At 37.2% G+C, this 13,582-nt stretch overlaps 1 protein-coding gene across 10 annotated transcripts in view; it reads right to left on the bottom strand.

The window, feature by feature from the left end:
* The window catches only part of LOC126375467 (uncharacterized), a 442,481-nt gene that overhangs the window by 90,931 nt on the left and 337,968 nt on the right, over positions 1-13,582 (bottom strand). The window lies entirely within an intron of this gene.

Here is a 13,582-nt window from a genome sequence, read left to right as displayed (position 1 = left end):
CCATGTCAAGGAAGTCAGGATCTGATGATGGAAGACCAGAGAAATCGAGGGGAATTTTCAAAAATCGTAGGAGCGACTAGTGCGTTTGTAAAGTCATATTGATCGGATCGATCTTTAGGCTTCGGGAAAACTTCCCGACCTTCGAAAACTGGTCAGCATCAGGGAGATACCCTATGGCCTGGCAAAACTATACAACCTGGAGCAATTTTTCTTTCACGAAACGTATTTAAATCTTGATCAAATCCAATCGCCGGTGCAAAAAAACAAAATGGCGGAAAAAAAAGATGGCCGCCATACAAAATTTTGTCGATTTTGGAAGAAGCCCGTTTGGGTAAAAATAATGTATGGGGCGCTTACTCAAAACGTCATGTAGAGTACGGAAATACTTTCTGGTCACCAAAAACTGCTCCGCATCAGAGAGATACTCTACGGCCTGGCAAAACTATCGCACGTGAACCAATATTTCTTTCAGAGCACTTATTTAAATCTTGGTCAAATTCCATAGCGCGTAAAAAAAAAAACAAAATGGCGGAAAAACAAGATGGCCGCCATACACAATTTTGTTTTTTCAGAAAATGTCTCGGGATATAAAATATATATCGGGGTTGTGATCGGATCGTCATGTTAAGTATGGAAATACTTCCCGATTTTCGAAAACTGCTCCGCATCAGGGTGACACCCTACGGCCTGGCGAAACTATCACACCTGAACCAATTTTTCTTTCACGAAACCTATTTAAATCTTGGTAGAATTTAATGGCCGGTAAAAAAAATACAAAATGGCGAAAAAACAAGATGGCCGCCATACAAAATTTTGTTTTTCCATAAAATGTCTTGGGGGTAAAAATGATGTATAGGGGTGTGATCGGAACGTCATCTTTGAAAACTGCTCCCAATCAGGGAGACATCCTACGGTCTGGCAAACCTATTGCACCTGGATTTTGTTTGTTTCCACGACACCCATTTAAATCTTGGTCAAATTCTGTCGCCGGTGAAAAAAAAACAAAATGGCGGAAAAACAAGATGGCCGCCATACGAAGAGGGACAGTTTCGAATAAACAGGACACGCGAGCTGCTTTAGCAGCGAGCGAACCACGCGAAATCTACTGTATCTATATGTATGCGTGAGTGTGTATGATAGCAGCTTCCACTGACAACCACATGTGTGTATGTGTGTGTGTGTGCGTGTGTCTGTGTGTGCGTGTATCTGTGTGTGTGCGTGTGTACGTGCGCGTGTGCTCGTGTGCGTTAGCGCGTGTGTGAGTGTGTGTGTGTAAACATGTTCATCAATAAATAATTGTGATCACTACTAATAATATATTATATTATTATATATGAATATAAATCAGAAAATCTGTCTGTCTGCATCCTTGCTCGGTCTAACCATCACTTAAAATCGTAAAATAAAATAAAATTTTTAACAAAAAAAAACCGACTTCAAACGCAAAACTAAAAAGCAATAAATAAATTTACTTCGCACAAAGTAATTAGTACGTATTTTCAATTAGTTAATTAATTTATAATTCTGAAGTCGGTGCCAAGTAAATGCTACAACAACCCTACTACAATATCAAATTACTATGTACACACAATATTGTTTAATACCTATATCAAAGCAATTACAAAACAATGTCAAACAAAAAATTACAAAACAATCAGTATTGAAAAATATATGAATCGGTACTTCGTTGTAGCATTTCCTTGGCACCGGCTTCAGAATTATAAATTAATTAACTAATTGAAAATACGTACTAATTACTTTGTGCGAAGTAAATTTATTTATTGCTTTTTAGTTTTGCGTTTGAAGTCGGTTTTTTTTTTGTTAAAAATTTTATGATTGACCTTGATATGGTTATGACTGATTTTAAAGACTTCAGCCAACGTAGAATATATCTACACTACTTTAATACACTATACTACTTCTATAACAAAACAAAGCTAAACCTATATAAGGTTTATAGCTTCTCTCATTCCGACTTTTTTAAATTAACTGCGTTCATATGTTTAAATTCGCTTCAACAGCAATCACCCATAATAATGCCGGCAACCAATTTTCCAATTAAATGCTATGCATGAGTCATAAAGTACCCAAACAATTTTGCACTAAACATAAATATTGCTTAACACGAAATTGTAACAATATCTGGCCTAAATTATTACCTAGAAAATAGCGCATACGTTAATGAGTACTATAGTACTCGGGCACTGCTGCAAAATTAATATTGACTATCTACGTAGACAAACATACATAGATAACATAAACATAAACAGCCTATATCCGTCCCACTGTTGGGCACAGGCCTCCCCTCAATCAACCGGAGGGGGTATGAAGCGTACTCCACCACGCTGCTCCACAGTCTGGGTTTCCATTGACGCGGAGACGGGCGGAGAAGAGCGGAGATGAACGGATTTGACCAATCACAGCGTTCGAGAGAGCGAAAAACGAAGACGCTCTGTCACTCTCTCCCTCACGGTGATTGGTCGATTCATAATCATAATCATTTATTGCAAGTCACAGTTTTACATAGGTGGTATACAGAATGTGGTAGGCACATTGTGACGCCCCGCTGGGGCACAGCAACTTAGGATAACATTTATTAAGTGGTCAGAATTTACACCACAATTTACTTTAACCAATTATCTACTTCACAATTTATGTAACATATTCCTGCACATCTCCGCTCATCTCCGCTCATCTCCGCGTCAATGGAAACGCAGCCTTATTTACGGGTAAAAGCCGGGACCAACGGCTTAACGTGCCCTCCAAGGAACGGAATCATCTTACTTTTACGCACCATCAGGTGATTCAAGCTTGCAATGTCGTTACCAAACAAAGGACAATCTCAGAAGTTCGACAATGTCCCCATAGGGAATCGAACCGGGAACTCCCGATCGTGAGTGCAACACTCTAATCACTAGATCACGGAGGCCGTTACATACTTAAACTCACGCATATTTCCCACCGGGGTAAGCAGAGACCATGGAATTCGTATTAAATAGGTACCTATATATAACTCAACTCTCTTTTCTTCTTTTCTGCGAACCAATTTATGAAAGTACGTAACGCAAGTAAGTAAATTAAATTGTCAGACATATTAAATTGTCTGTACAATTAAAATTTAGGAGGCAATAAGGGATGATTTAAGAGTTTAGAGGGATTAAAATTGTTAAGCCGTTTTCAAAGACGAGGAACATAATTCAATAATTTCACGAAAACCTGTTACTGAACAACGGGGAAAAGTAGGTTACAAATTGCAATAGTAATTATAATAAATAATATACTTTATAATATACTTCATTGCACTTAACAACTAGTTACATCACAAACATGAAATGGGCGTTTACAAGGGAGGACTTTTATCTCAAAAAAAAACCAATAAATAAAAAATTATAAAATATATTAATTGTTACTGGCAATACTGGCAATAAATTTATTTTATTCTTCTTATTCTTATTCAGAATCAGAATCAGAATCATTTATTCAACGTAATTATCATGGATAAACTTGTTGAAGGTCAATGTAACATTTTTGAATTTACGTCATTTCGCAAGGTGTTATGGCTGAGGAGAAGAAATGACAAGAAACTGCAACAGCAACACATCTTTTAAATCAATGAGGGTACATTACAAGTTATTTAATAACTGGAGGAACACATTCAATACCAGACATTTTTATCATTTAGGTAATCATTAATAGTATAATAAGCTTTTTTACATAAAGTAAGCTTTACGTGAGCTTTAAATTTATTCTCTGACAAATTTAAAATATTATCTGGTATTTTATTGTAATTCAATTCAAATTCACATTCAAAAATATCTTTATTCAGTAGGTAACATAGTTACACTTTGAATCGTCAATTTTTACATAACGAACGTCTCATCCGCCTAAAACTACTGCAGCTTCTCACAACCTTTATAGCCGGGGAAAAGAAGCTGCAAGAAAAACCTCGACACAGGGCCCTAGACGTTCTTTAATTAGGTACCTATTCACTAAGATTTCCGCGGTCCCTGAGGCGTCAATAATTAAATGTTCTTATAAACACAACATATCCTCCTGCCCTTATCCCACTATAGGTGGGGTCTTCACAACATATATTCCTCTTCCATTAATTTCTGTCAGTCGTCATCACGGTACGCACACTTTTCAAGTCAGTTACATAAGGGGGGTCAAAATGGCCACATCGAAGCAATTCATCTAAGAAAGCAATATTGTTATTCGACATTTGTTTGCATTGCGCACTTTCTCTTATAAGTCTCTCTCTCTCTATTTAAGAGCTGCGCTCTTGTCGGTGGAGTAACCGCCATTCCTCTCTTCTTCCCGCCAAAACCTTCACCGCCCGATACGACACGACCTGCACCTTCTCTTTTATTTGTTTCATAAATGTTATCCTAGGTCTACCCCTTCCTCTCTTCCCTTCAATTTTTCCTTCTATAATGTTTGTTGTTGTCTCTTATAAGTGCAAATGTCAAATTGCAATATTGCTTTCTTACATGAATTGCTTCGATGTGGTCACTTCAAACCCCCTGGTGACGCTCGGTTGACCAAAAAACTCTCGGAATGTCATGAGAGCTACATCCCAATAGGGCATAAAAGGATTAGAAGAAGAAGAGTAAAAATGGAAAAAACAAGAAACCCGAGACAGGAAAAGACTTATCTAGCGTATATAGATAGAACCAATAATAAGTGACACAAGTGAAACAAATACGTGAAGCGGAATACGGGGTTTTTTGCACGTAGGGTTGAAATCACACACGTTATAATGAGGAACACAGTTAGAGACGGCCTCCTCCCTCATTCAGCGCTAATCGCTATCGACCCACTAGGGTCGATTAATTCTTTCAAATATTTTTTCCTCTCAGACGACGCCCTGAGCCGAGGTTCGCGCCCAACTGGGTACCCTCAGGCCTGTTGTCTTAAACGTTGTACCGGGTGAGAGCCTTCAGCGCTCCCCATTTGTCCGGCCAAGTAGTTAATGCCATCTGCGGCAAATCTACAATAAGTCACGTCAAAAAAAAAGACGGCCTCCATGGTCCAGTGGTTGAGCGTTAGGCTCAAAATCCGGAGGTCCGAGTTCGTTTCCCAGTGGGGAAATATCACAAAAATTACTTTGTGATCACTAGTTTGGTTAGGACATTACAGGCTGATCAACTGATTGACCAAAAGTAAGATGATCCGAACTTCGGAAGGCACGTTTAGCCTGGTCCTGGTTACTACTTACTAATGTAAGTAAGTAGTCGTTACATGAATCATTTCAGGGGCCTTTGGCGACTCAATAATAACCCTGATACCAGGGTTGATGAGGATGGTAGTCCACCTCACAACCCACACGAGAGAAGAAGAAGAATGAAGGAACATTATTGAAGACAACACGCCTGATGGTGGCCTGTTGGACACGAACCTCGGCTGTCGTGGTTTGTCTGAAAGACAAGTTTTTATTATCATTAAATCATACAGATTATACGAGTATAAGCCGATCTTGCGAAAACGTTAACGCTAACGGAATAATGATAAATGCGAAAAGTGTTTGCGATAGCGTAAATCAGGGTGGTAAAGGAGCCATGTCAAAGCAATTCACCTAAAAATTCAATATTGCTATTTTGTCATTTGTTTGCACTGCGCACTTCCTTTTGTATGCGGAAGTGTCAAATTGAAAGAAAGAAACATTTATTACTCCCGGACACCACAGACGCAGACAGACAGGTACATTGCATTCAATACAGGACAAAAACCATCCACCAACCAAATGCAATAATGCTTTTTTATTGATTTTTAAAAAAGAAATCGTGCTAAAATGGCGCAATTCCGCGGCTTTTTGGCGCGAAAGGTGATTACGTAGTTGTCATTATGGCAGAATGGCGCAATGGAGAAAAAGATTAAGCTAATTATTTACAAGGCAGCTCAACGGAAATTATTGTGTTAACGAGTGTACTATAGTGAATTAGATAAAGTAATAAAGTACTTTATTATTGGAAAAGGGGCTTTTTGTTTCACAAGTATACAGACTGATAATATTTTGTTTAATCAAGAGGCTAGTTTCCAAGTGGTCAAATCAGTTACTTTTTACTAAACGTCAAAACACGAAATTACTATGGAATTTGTATTAAAAAGCAAATTGTGAAGTCATAGAAAAAACGTGATAAAATGTCGGATTTATTATTACGTTTTTCTTGATTAAAATTTGTAAATAAGTTAAATAGAAAAAATATTAATTTAAGATCTGTCTTTAGTTAGTAATCAGAATTTCATAATTTATCTTAAACCTAGAACACGACCCAATTGTATTTGTTCTTAATACGAACGTGCTTATGTTCGTGTACGTAGTATTTGCGTCTCACTCTGACGTTTTCAGTGCATACAACGAAGCGTACTTATTCAAGGATTTTTCTTTGTTTTTATAAGAATCTTTTATGAAATACAAACAATGAAAAAACATAACACACCTAAGACAGAGATAACATGATTATTCTTTATTCAGCACAAAAGACACAATGATCTGCAGAAAATAGAACGAAATAAAATAAATGCACAACAGGCGACCTGATTTTTATATTTTTATTGCTGATTCCTAGTGGTGGTTGCCTGGAAGAAAATGCTTTAGAGTAATAAGGGCAGCCCATTTGTACTGTTGCTAAATGATTTAAAAATATTCGATTTGACTTAAGGGCTATTTCTCACTGAGATACCAACAAGAACCAACAAGACAGTCCTAGCGGCACGGCAGACGTGCGCGGCGCGATATAATATCGACAGCTTTAAGTGATAGCCGTACGACGTCTATCCAATCCACGTAGATAGCATTCGCTATGTCTATTGGTCGAAACACTCGATATGATTAATCTCCAAATATGAAAAAAAAAAACTATTTTGTGTTATTGGCAGCCCTACATCAATCTCTATGTAGTAACTTAATAAAAACAGGCCCTCAATATCTCCCTTCCAATACGGTGAACTCCTGGCATTTTTATGGTAAAATCGAAAACTCCGCACATCCCTTGAGGATATGAAGTGAAAGCAAACTTGTGCGATACAGCATTTTCCTCATAAAAATCTTTGGAACTTTTCCACGATACTGTTATCTAACTAAAAACAAAATAGCATCATGCGTGCATCCGCGAATAGTAGGCAGAGGTGTATAGTACTGATGTTCCGGATCGTTAAAAATTTATATCCGAACATTTCGAATACGGATACGGATCTTAATTTTATTATTCAATTGGTAACTTTTTTTGTTGGTAATTGGTACTTTTATATGCGCAAATATCAAATTGCTTTCAAATTCAAATTCAAAAATATCTTTATTCAATAGGTAACATAGTTACACTTTGAATCGTCAATTTTACATAACGAACGTCTCATCCGCCTAAAACTACTGCAGCTACTCGCAACCTGTATAGCCGGGGAAAAGAAGCTGCAAGAAAAACCTCGGCACAGGGCCCTAGACGTTCTTTAAAAAAATATATTTCTTTCTTAGATGAATTGCTTCGATGTGGCCATTTTAACCCTCCTGATAACTTTTTGACATTGTGATCGGCATGGTCTCGTCTTGGTACATTTTAAATGGATATGTTTTTGTTGGGTATAGCTTACAAGAAAAAACGACTTAATATACGCAAAATCTCACAATAAGAAAACGGCTCACGCTATGTTATCATTATTATCATTTACCAAATAAATGGTACATTTTATGACACTGGTACAGGCGAAAAAGGGATTTTGGTAATCCATAATAAATATAAGGGAATACGGCTGTATTACCATAAACAATGGTACACCTACCAGGAGCCAGGACCAGAGTATTTCAGAGTATTTTTTTTTATTTACGTGAACTTATCGTGGCTGACTTTGCAAACTGACGTATCTGCAATTTTTTGCTAAAATAATTCGTGTCTTATTCATCACCAGCCCATTAACGTCCCCACTGCTGGGGCACGGGCCTTCCCTATGGATGGATAGGGAGATCGGGCCTTAAACCATCACGCGGGCCCAGTGCGGATTGGTGGTTATTAACGACTGCTAATGCAGCCGGGACCAACGGCTTAACGTGCCTTCCGAAGCACGGAGGAGCTCAAAATAAAAACTTTTTTTTTTACATTATTGCGGCCGTATTGCTCATGCAGCAATTTCTTCCAGGCAACCCCTGTGTTTTAGACCGATTTAATGAGGGACCTTCCAGGCGAAGTTCCTCAAAAACAATTTAGATGGAGCTGTACATATTTTTCTTCGTTTAACCTTCTAATTTCATGGATAATAGACATAACTTATACCCAAAAACAAAGATAAAAGATGTGTTATATATCTGTTAATTATAAAATACAGATATGTATACACTTTGGTACCATGTCACATTAACTTTTTTGACAAATTGAACTGTAAGTCTTACTAAATGTCAAATATGTTAGTGCGATAGAGTCCTAAAGTGGGTACATTATATTGCTCATGACTGTACAGCGCCATCTATATTTTGCTTTTGAAGAACGTAGTCTGGACGGTTCGTCATTTATTTACAAGAAAAACGAATTCGGAACGTCCGTAGACGATCCGAAGTTATTCAGCAGTCACAAAGCTTGGCTAGGCACTAACTTTATTATACAGCGCAAATGGACTTGTAAAAAGATCTAAGTTCTATACTCTGTTTATTTTGAGCCCCTAATCTAAAATTTTATCCCATAAAAAGGCAATATAATCTGGCGAGGAACAATAAAAAAATAAAAAAGGCTTTATTTCAGATAACAATGATCCATAATTTACATAATACAACAAACAAATAAATTAAAATAATAAACAAAATAAAATAAAATCAGAAAAACAAATAAAATCAATTAAAATATTCAAATTCAAATTCAAAAATATCTTTATTCAGTAGGTAACATAGTTACACTTTGAATCGTCAATTTTACATAACGAACGTCTCATCCGCCTAAAACTACTGCAGCATATAAAACAATGATCGCAAAATAGGTACATACATTTTTTTTAATTATTATATTTATACGTATTAATACAAATAATTTTCACTGTACTATTCAGAGGCGGAGAACAGATTACAAAGACAAATTATGAAGAAAAATGTGTTTTTTCTATTAGGTATAGAAAGCTTTTTCGAGAAAATACAATATTTTAAGAGCCTATAAAAAGCGAAGTTTGATTGTAGGGCTGGCAGAGGAAGACCTAGAAGGACGTACATTAATCAGATTGGAGATGTCCTTAGAAAAGCTTTAGTAAGATCTACTCTGAACTCTGCGTACTGTATGAAACGATTAATGAATGTGGAGGAAGCAAAAGAAGTGTGTCAGGATCGAAGCAAATGGAATTCCATAGTCTCTGCTTACCCCTGTGGGAAATAGGCGTGAGCTTATGTAATGTCATATTAAAAAACTCCGGATCCTGCCAAGTAGCCAATTATAAAATCTAAATAAGCTGGTGAACTATTACATAACATACATAAACAGCCAATATATGTCCTACTGCTGGGCACAGGCCTCCCCTCAATCAACCGGAGGGGGTATGGAGCATACCCCACCACGCTGCTCCACTGCGGGTTGATGGAGATGTTTTTACGGCTAATATCCGGGACCAACGGCTTAACGTGCCCTCCGAAGCACGGAATCATCTTACTTTTTCGGACAATCAGGTGATTCAAGCCTGAAAAGTCCTTACAAAACAAAGGACAGTCTCACAAAGTGATTTTGACAATGTCCCCATCGGGAATCGAACTCGGACCTCCAGATTGTGAGCCTAACGCTCTAACCACTAGACCACGGAGGCTGGCCACGGGGTGAACTATTATGTAGTCATACTACAGTCAAGCATCAGGTGGTGTAAAACTCCAAAGAACTTGTCCATTACTGTAAAGCGAACTATTCTAAGATGGCGTCGAAAATTGGCTTAAATGTCCCCGTTCTTCAGTTAATATGAGAAGAATAATACTTCCTTTTCGCTTACTTAAACTCGGATCCAATTTTCTCGCTCGGAATGCTTCCCAAGTCAATTGCTAGAACGTTTTTGTTAGGTACAAATTCATATTGACTTTGGACAATGAGAAATTCTTATGAAACTTTCAAGGAGTTGGTGAGATGAGCCAGTGGGCACTTCAAACAAAAATGTATTGAACAAACAGTTTACTCGTGTGGTTGTGAGGTTGATGACCGACCTCATCAATCCTGGTGTCACGGTTATTATTAGCCGCCAAAAACTTGCAAAGTAACAAATTAACTGGTTGCACTTAAGACCTCCTAGTTACATGTCGTTTCTGTAATAGACCAAAAACTAATGACAACTAATGGTTCATAATTTCACCACTGTTTACAAATAATTCGCTGGGCTCACTGACTGAAATTTTTGCTCTCTGATTGTACGTACGTTAGTAAATAGTAACCGGGACCAACGGCTTAACATGCCTTCCGAAGCACAATCGTTCAGCTGATCATCCTGTTATGTCCTAACCAAATCAGGGATCACAAGGTGATTTTTGTGATATACCCATCGGAATTCGAACCCGGTACCTCCGGATTATAAGCCCAACGCTCAACCACTGGACCTTGAAGATCATTATTTTTATTTTTTTAATTTATTTAAATGAAAAACTTAAACGGTAGATTTACAGATCATCCCCGCCAAACTTATGAAGTTTGATGGCGAGTAGCGCTCATATGTTTATATCTTAATTTACCTACCGACAGTAATTGTTAATACAAATAATATATTACTTACAGCTATCGAGCAATACACTTCTTAGTTTTAATTTTAACAGATTTTTACTAAACTTATTATTTTGTCTTAACAAGCTTATTTTATTAAATATTTTTGGCACTAAATATGACGACATTCTTTCTCCATAATAATTATTTGTTTTAGGTTGTATCAGTCTTTTCTCTCTTACACTTCTTGTATTGTATTTATTTTTAACGGTTACTTTGTACTTTTCGCTATAGTAATGCTCTAACCCAATTAAATAATCACTTCCGAATTTGATTTTTGAAAAACGCACTTACGTCGTTTTTACTCTAAGGCGACGAAGTATCAATTTGATATTTCCGAACATGTAGTTAATGCCATTTGCGGCAAATCTACAATAAATCTCGTCAAAAAAAAAACGATTTGATATTGTAAGTGTAGCTGTGGTAATAATACCACAAACCACCATCATCATCATCACTGATTTAAGAGCCACGCTCTTCTCGGTGTAGCATCCTCCATGCTACTTTTTAGGGAACAATAGAGCAGTGGTTTCCCTGTTGCCCTTTGACAAAAACCGTTACCAAAATGAAAATGAAATACTCTAACTTATTATTACGGGGATTCAAAACAAAGAAGTGAACAATAGATTGGGTCGATCTTACTCAACAGGTCAATAACCTGCACAATTGGAACACAAAACCTCGATTTTCCTGAGTATAATTGAACATTTCCATCGTATTGGGTATTCGGTCGGAAGTCAAACGCCTCATTGTGATCCATAGGGGATCCACTGTCAAACCCAGATAGGAACCTTGTGCAGCGAACGTTAAAATTGAAATCATCCGATAAAGACTTCCAACAGCTAGTGTGGTTATACGTTAAACCTAAATGTATATGTACTTATGTTAGTTTTTTTTTTTTTTTTCAAGAAAGAAGAGCCGTGGTAGCCACGTTGGAAGAACGCTTGACTCTCACTATAACGTCGCAGGTTCGAATCCAGCTTGGGCCTAAACCTATGATATTCGAAATCATTTTTCTAATTCATGTTTGGATCATAATGATTATGGTGGTGGTGAAGGAAAACATCGAGAGGAAACCCACATTCCCGAGAAATGGCCATGCCATGCGCCGTTCGCCTCGCAATTTATGGTGACGAATATGCTTCTCACGCATTGCAAAGCATGCACTACAAAGTTTGTATCCGCGTTTACTTGCTCGGAATGTTACACGACCGAACGCATTCAATGAACGCAGTTTAACGCAGAATATTTTTCTTGCAAACTACAAACACTCTCATTGAAGTTTCCAGAGTTCCACTACAGAAACCGCACAGAAGCGTGTTATCAAACTGAAAATATATAAAGTTAAGTTCAGGGGCATTCGGATGTTTAAACTTTCATGCAGTAGATAGTCTGAAAAGGCATTATTTATTCAAACCCTCCAAAGATAGTTCGACTCGCCGGGACAACCCAAGAACCAGACTAGGGATTTGTCTATAGGGAGCCACTACTATCTATTTAGTTCTAAGCTGGCAACTTTATATTCAGCCCAAGAAATGTGAAATAAAAACGTCTACACAGATACATAAATATATATATAAGATCACGCCCATTTCCCTCTGGAGTTTTCAGACACTATATACATTATTAAAGAAATCAGAAATCAGAATCATTTATCCAACGTGATTATCATGGATAAACTTGTTGAAGGTCAATTTAACATTTTTGAATTTACGTCCTTTCTCAGGGTGTTATGGCTGAGGAGAAGAAATGACAAGAAACTGCAACAGCAACACATCTTTTAAAAACCAATGAGGGTATACATTACAAGTTCTTTAATAACTAGAGGAATACATTCAATACCAGACATTTTTATCATTTAGGTAGTCATTAATCTTATAATATGCTGTTTACATAAAATAAGCTTCACATTAAATTTATTTCCTGACAAATTTAAAATATTATGTGGTATTTTATTGTAAAAACGTATATATAACCCCAAAAAAGATAAATTTAATTTACTTAATCTAGAATTTTGAATAGCAATTTTATTTTTATTTCTTGTATGTCTCTCACAGTTTCTCGGAAGGACATATTTATTTGCAGTTCAGACTCAACCATTATAGATGGCGATGCGGCTCACCGCCCACGTTGGTCTAATAGAAAGCTCGATGAGGTATGAGTACTTCATTCAGCTTGCGATGAATGTACCTCTGACTACTCCAATTAGAATAAAATCGTGAGCCTATGTTACATAAATATACACATCACGCCTATTTCCCTCTAGGGTTGTCAGACACTGTACACTATACAGGGTGTTAGTGACATCGTAACGAATACTGAGAGGGATGATTCAGCTCATTATTCTGAGTTAATATCCAGTGGAATTTTTCGTCAAAAAATTCATAATTTTTAGTTTTTTTTCTATATATTTTCAATTCTAAAGCCAAAGGCTCTTGACATGGCTCATGTAACGACTACATTTTTACATCAGTAAGTAGTAACCGGGACCAACGGCTTAACGTACCTTCCGAAGCACGGAACATCTTACATTCGGATAATCAGGTGATCAGCCTGTAATGTCCTAACCAAACTAGGGATCACAAAGTGATTTTTGTGAGTAGTCCCCACCGGGATTCGAACCCGGAACCTCCGGATCGTGAGCACAACGCTCAACCACTGGACCACGGAGGCCGTTAATATGCCAATTAATTTGTTTATATTGACAGCATTAGGACCCGGTGGTGTAATGGTTAACACGCTCGTCCCGGCTTGAAAAGTGTTTGTTTTAATTATGTACTTTTTTATGAGTTTCCTTAACCACGTTTGAGCACTAGAAAACAAAAATCTTTTAATCCTAATTGTTCTAATATCCTTCATTAAAATTATCGCGGTCGCCGGTTCGT

This window comes from Pectinophora gossypiella, chromosome 19 (genome assembly GCF_024362695.1).
Source record: "Pectinophora gossypiella chromosome 19, ilPecGoss1.1, whole genome shotgun sequence".
Taxonomy (NCBI): domain Eukaryota; kingdom Metazoa; phylum Arthropoda; class Insecta; order Lepidoptera; family Gelechiidae; genus Pectinophora; species Pectinophora gossypiella.
Note: the sequence above shows the minus strand (reverse complement) of the source record. Positions and strands in the feature narration are given on the sequence as shown.